Source organism: Cibotium barometz, chromosome 2 (genome assembly GCF_041138505.1).
Source record: "Cibotium barometz isolate CiBa-2024 chromosome 2, ASM4113850v1, whole genome shotgun sequence".
In the NCBI taxonomy this organism is placed as follows: domain Eukaryota; kingdom Viridiplantae; phylum Streptophyta; class Polypodiopsida; order Cyatheales; family Cibotiaceae; genus Cibotium; species Cibotium barometz.
This window is the reverse complement of record NC_141047.1, coordinates 23,000,464-23,007,744: the sequence shown is the minus strand read 5'-3', so window position 1 is coordinate 23,007,744 and position 7,281 is coordinate 23,000,464.

Here is a 7,281-nt window from a genome sequence, read left to right as displayed (position 1 = left end):
ATTTCTCTTGAGTTGCAAACAAGGTCCTTCTTTTATCATTTCCTCTCCATGATGTTGCCTACTAGAGAGGTTCATAGTGTAGAGGGCTCTCATGAAGCTATGTTCTCTCTCTTTCGCTTTTAGTGCTTGTTTTTTGCCATGTCATTCTTTGCATAGCTTACTGGTTTCTGTTGTGACCGATTGATTGCCCTCTTTTAGTCACATTGTTGGTCACAAGAGAGGTTCTTCTCTCTTCTTGAACTGTTATTGTTAAAGCCGTATAAACCACTACCTTGAAGGAGTTGTTGCCTTTGTGACAGTGCAACTTTTCCGCTACTCAAAGACAAATGTTGTTTGCCTTAATGATGTTAATACTCTTTCTTGATGATATTGATGTCCTTGTAGCTTGTTGCTACTTGAATTATGTGACCTACCACTGCAGATCCCCACATAAGAGAAAGAAACCTCTCAAGAGCATAAAACGAGAGAACGGATTACATTGATTAGAAAGGGAAACTCTAATTATGCCCTTATCAAGCATTAATCATACCCTCATTGGCTTTGATATACCAAGTTGAAATTACCTAAGGTAGGGAGGATTAAGAAAAATAATTGAAAACATGATTGAAAAATGACGAGAGCTCTTAAATTAAAATCACTAATCAAGGCATCAACTCAATCAAGCTCCCTAAAATGAGCCAAGGATTGCATGGTTTATATCTCTCAAGGAGCTCCCAAATCACAACCTATGTGCACCCTTGTGCCATCCATGTGTCAATAAATGCTCACATTCCACATGTGCCACCTTATGCTTTTCATGTGCTACCTTTTTTACCATTGACTTCTCCTTTTACATATAACCATATAAATCGACCTTTGAGTTAGGACTCTTAGTCTTTCTTCTTCCTATTTAATGTGCATGCTCTTCACCTTGCTCTAGTCATATTATGTCCTCACACATTGCTGTTTCAACATCCTTTGCTTGTTGTGAAAGGAAATTGGATCCTCTTATAAGCAAGAAAAAGGAAAGAAGATTTTCTAATAATGAGTTCATTGTGAGAGTTGGAAAGATTGTGTAAAGGACTTTATACTTTTTTCAAACAAGAAAACAATAAAAGAAGTACTTGTGCGTGCACAAAAGTGCTTCAAATTGGAGGAGCAAACAACAAATATCCCTTACTACCATCGACCAAACTATAAATGACTTTTAAAAAATGTTATTTTTTTAATAATATTATACATGTTTTAGTTTTGTTCTCTTGATTTTAAGATGTTTATTGTTCTTCAAATATTGAATGACAACTTGTTCAATCAATTTTAAGATGCCATTCATGCTTTTACTACATAGAGATCATCAAAAATCCTTATAGAGAAGCTAGGACCTTTTTTTATGATTATTTATATTATCCTCCCAAAGTTAACATCATTTTAGCCTATAGAATATTCAACACTATCAAATTTGAAAAGTGATGATTGGCTTCTTCAAAATCCAATCATTAGTGAAAGTTTTAGAAAAAAGTTGTTTGTTGCTGATAGCAAAGATGTCTAAAAGGCCCAATGTTGCTAGTGTTATGGTATATGTTCAATGAATGCCTCTCAACATGTATCTCACTGTTATATGCACATTATGTGTGCATATACTAGGAGGCTAACCCACATTAGGCTTGTGAGCATGGGAACAAGCTCTAGTGGAGCATGGGTTAGGACTAACCTTAAGGGTCAAGGTTAGGATCAGGCATCCAAGGGTCACACATGGGAAATGGAGAGTCAAGAGTCACTTGAGGGCCTTCCTATATAATAGGGACATGGGACACACTCAAGGGAGGCTAAGGCTATGTTATCTTGAGGCTAGGCTATGATATGATGTTCTCTTGTAATAAAGAGAATTATATCTACTCACCTACCATTTCACACTATAGCTACATGCTACTAGATTGGAGTTATACCTCTTGATGGTATGGGACATCAAGGTAAAGGTATGATGTACTTCATTATATTTCATATTATGTGCATCCCCCCTTGGGCTCGGGGGTGGGTGAATGAGTTTATGCTTGATTTATGCATGTTTATGCATAACAATTATCTAGAGAGATCTTAGTGTTTTCACAGTGGTATCAGAGAAATCTCTAGTTAATTGTTATTATTTTTTTCTTTCTTATTGTAATTTTGGTATTTTTTAAAATAAATTTTAATATTTACTAAATAAAAATATTATTTTGTTGATTTGTATTGATGATTTGCACGTGGATCACTGATATGGCAGTTGGAATGTGTGTTTCTTCTATTCAATGGACGAATCAATGTTGCGGGGGAATTTCGTGAGTTTAATGCTATTTTTTTCTATGTTTGTGGTTTAAAATAAGCATTAATAGAAATTTTATCAAAATACCACATATTTTACTATGGATATTTTTGGTAGAATGAATTCCCTGATTTTCTACAATTTTTATGAATTTTTTTCTAATTTTTTAGAATTTTTTGAGCATTTTTATGGTTAAAAATAAATTTTAATATATTTTTTCGAGTTTTTCCGCATGTATGCTATCAAATTTCTACCAATTTTCTGCTAAAATGTGGTAGGGGGCAACATGTTGATGCATGGAACGCTCTCCCGTGCACGTGGGACCCTCTTTGCCTCTCAATTCTGAATTTTCCTTCTTTTTTCCTCTCTCGTGTGTGAATGCCTCTTGCTAGGCACAATTTGATTAAGTTTAATTATAATTATAATTATGATTAATTAAAAAGATTAATTAATCTTTAATCCTCCTCTCTGTTAACAGAGAAGGAGGGGGTGGAGAGAGAATGGAATGGAGAAGGAGAGGAGAGAGGGGAGAAGAGAGAGGGGAGAGGAGAGAGGACTCCCTCTCTCTTGGTTTCAAAACGCGCCACCTGGGGGGGTTTTCGAGCAGCACGCTGGCGGGCGGAAAAAGCCCCCGCCATGAAATCATTTTTTTAAAAGCTTGTAAGCTTAAGCTTAAAAAAGCTTCATTAAAGCTTTTTAAATTATTTTTTTAAAGTTTTATTTTTAATAAAAAAGCTTTTCTAAGCTCTTCAAAAAAGCTTTAAAAAATGAGAAAAGAGATTTGAAAATTTTTATTTATTTCTCTGAAATTTTCTAAAATTTTTCTGGAGTCTCTTGGCTTTCCGTATTTCCGAGAAACCTTTTGGGCTTTCTGAATTCCGAAAAATCTTTTGACCTTTCGGATTCCGGAAACTTTTGACCTTTCACATTCCGATTTTTTTTTGTCTTTTCATTTTCCTGAAACTATTGGCTTTCCGTATTTCGGGAAGACCATCGGAATTCCGAAATTTTTTGACCGTTCGTATTCTTATGCGTTCGGGGTAAATTAAAAAGTTCAAAAAATCCTAAAAATTAGTGGAAAATTAGACAAAGGATATTTTAAATTTCTAAAAAATATGGGGTTGGTGTTTGGCATGCTGTGTGTCCATTCGTTGAGCACCTTCCGTGACCATTCAATTCTTTTAAAAATATATTTTTGGCATAAAAATTAGAAAATCCATAAAAATTATAAATTTTCATTAGATTTGAGAATTGTCGTGGCGGAATTGGAAATTTTGAACGATGGGATTCTCAGGAAAAATATGACTTTGTGAAGCAACGTTCTAACAATAATCCATTTAAATCTAGTATTACAAACATTTTTCCTATCAGATTCCTAGTATCCAATCCTATATTATCATTATCTTCATTAACACATCTGTGATATACTTTATCTGTCGAAAAAAATATGAAAGATATGTTGATAAATCGACAAACCTCAATTAAAAAATCACACATATAATGTCTCACAAAAATTACATATATTTTTCACTACATAAAATCAATTTTAGTAATATGATCAGTTGTCCACTTATTTGGATGGTTTTGAATGTTGGATTTGGTTAGTTATCCAAATCTCACTAGATGATGTCTTGTGCATGATGTTATAGGAAAAAGAAAAGACAGAAGGCATTGAGTCAATCAACCAAAACTCAATTAAAAAATCACAAATACATGCTTTCATTACTCTTAAATACTCGATATATCTATAAGTACATGTAATTAAATTTGGTCATATAGTTAGTTTTCCACATATTTGGATAGATGTAAATGTTGGATTTGATCAGTTGTCCAAATCTCACTAGATGCTAGTAGACATCTTGTGCATGTTAGTGGCTAGATTCAATTACTTATCCAAATATATGTTAAGGGTGGGTAAAGCTAGTAGTCAAATCTTATAGATGGATGTGAATTTCTAGATTTAGTCACTCATTCAAATCTTTGTCATGGGTGTTAATGTTATAGATTTGGCCAATTTTCCAAATCTTATGTATGACTATAATATGGCATTATTGACATACTATAAACTTTACGTCTTCCTCATCAGGAAGAAGTTGATCCAACAAAGTCTAACATTGCCCCTTCATGCTCCTTTGTAAGTGTAGCTATATGCTCTCGTTTAGGGCCTTCTACCAAAAGCTGCTCATTTGTAAACATTGAATCATCTCCTTGCTTTGTGATTCTAGTCCATGAACTTATTTAAAGATTCCCTCAACAAATCTTGAACACATTGATTCAATCTCATGTAATTCTTGTAAACTTGGAACCATTACCAGACTGTTTTCCATTTGTTTGCAAGAGCCATTCTACATGCACTTCCCAATGCAAATACATCAAAAACATACTCATCCTCCCTATAAAAAGAGCATATAGGTAGAAATAACATCTTCCATCTTTAGTAATAGATTGTGTGCACTGGCTTGCTCTTCATGTGCATTTGAGTCACCAATATCACTATCACTATTGTCAGCAATATCATTTGAGTCACCAATATCACTATCACTATTGTCAGCAATATCCAAAATATATGGTCTATGCTCCAAATCTTCGTAGTGAGCGACGATTTTCCATGAATTCTTTCTCTTTGCTCACTAATACATGTGCCATAAAAGCATTGATTGATCCATCTACATGATCTAGGAGGATTAATATCCATGCTACCAATTACCATCTTGTATTTCCCAGTTACCTTCTCTAAAGCACTCTCCAAGGCTACAAGTTGCTTGAATATTACAAATGCAATGAGGATGAATTGTGCAGGTTCAGCAAGCTAGTTTTAACAATCCATGCAAAACATCATCTCAAACCTATTTGTGCTCCATGTCATGCTATGAATCCCATGAACTCCATCAATCGCCACTGTGCCAATGGTAATTGGTTCCTTGAATGTGTTGCACATGAACTCCATCCATTCCCGTCTAGTCCAACTTGGTATACACTCCAAGGATATTTATCAGAATCCAAACTAGTTCCCTCCTTTTGGTTTATAATCTGCTGAATGTATGCTTGTGCCAATGGAGGCAATGCATCTTTATAATATCTATGATCAAGCTTCTTTTTCAGCCATATTTGACTTGATCCAACTATCTTTTCATAGTATTCTGGCTAGATATTATAGTAAGTCACAGAATGCTCCCATGGTCTGTCAACCTTGTCACTTGACTTTTCCTTGAACTCCTTCACAAGCTCTTCTTGCAACACCTTATCCTCCTCGAACTCCTTCACAAGCTCTTCTTGCAACACCTTATCCTCCTTCATTTAACGTGCTCTTTCTGCCATATACATCTTGTCTATATCATGCTTTCCTTTGAGTAGAAAAATCTTGGAATTCAATATTTCTTCTTGTATGATCTTAATATTCTCCTCATCTACACCTTCTTGTAAACACTTGAACATGCTAGTAATCAGTTGTCTCCCACCCTTATTGATATTATTACTATGATCAGCATGATACATTAGTGATCCATCTCTGTATGCATCCATAATTCTCATCCATGTCTCAAACATGTCATCTGGGTAGATTATCATGTGTGCATCCTTGGTTGCAACACTATCACCACCAAATGAAACTCGCGCTAGCTCGATAAACTGATGCACAACATTCTCAACATTAGGCAATGTTACGAACTACTTTATTAATGACAAACAAGAATATATTGAGGTATTTCTTTTAAAAAAAATATTAAAAGGTTGATAATTACTTTCATCCTATTCTGCACATTGTTCACCTCCCTTTGCAACTCCTTGGTGAGGCTTTGTTGCAGGTCTATTGAATGCAATCCATTGATCACTTACTTACTTTATATTATCATGATATGGAGATTGCCGCATTATATTTTGAGATTCTAGATTTTCCATTCGATAACTCCACACTCTCCTTTGGAGGGCAATGTTGCACTATCCTCGGCCACCCTTTCTATATAATACTTCTTTCATTAAATCATGGCTTTATCAGTCACACTCTCTATGAAAATCATAGATGGAGTGTTGACAAGAAAGTATCCAATACTTGTATTTATTTATGAAGATGGTCTCTCCTCACCATCTCCAAACGTTTGCCGATGGCCTCATCAAAAGGCATTAGATTAGCACATGATGCATATGGTCTAGAATTCAATCCAAAGTTGAGAGCTAATGTTTTGGCATGCTTCTTGCTCAATGTTTTGTAGACATATATTGTAGGAACTTGTACACAATTTCTCACCTGTATGTGGAAAGTCTCTTGTAATCTAAATGGGTAGTACTGCTCATAAGTGACTAATCCAGAATGGCCTTCACTACTCTAAATGGGTAGTACTACTCATAAGTGACCAATCCAGAATGGCCTTCACTACTCTTTTTTGCAAGCTTCTTCTTTGTTTGATCATAGTCCACCACAATAGCAATATTGCCAAATGGAACAATGGCATAACCTTCAGCTATATATGTCACCAAAGTAGATGATGTTTGTGGTTTCTGATTCACTATTTTTGTTTTACCTCTAACCTAATCCTTTAAAGATTGTCTTAGAACTTGTAAAGTCCATCTATGTATTGTTTTATCATAGGCTCATCATCCTCCTCCTCTAAACATCAACCCATTGTTAACATAGACTTAGCACCATCGGTCTTCACCTTTGCATCATCATAAGAAAATAAATCCAACAAGTATGATTTATTAGATTCTCTAATATCCACATGAATGCATGGAACTCCTTCTTTTCCTGAAATCCCCTTAGATAATGCATGTACTACATCAAGCTTTTTGTATGTTTTTTTCTTGGGCTGTAATGCAAACAATTACACATGTTTCACTGGCTTCCCCTCTTCATTGTAGAAGTCAAGGTACCAATTCCATGCCTTGTCATCATCATTAATGCCATCAAAAATCTCAAGCCTAGAGCTTCCCTTGGAACTTTTAACAGCACAGTGGATGATGTCTTCCTCTTTGACATTTTGAACCTATTCAAAGTCAACTTAGTT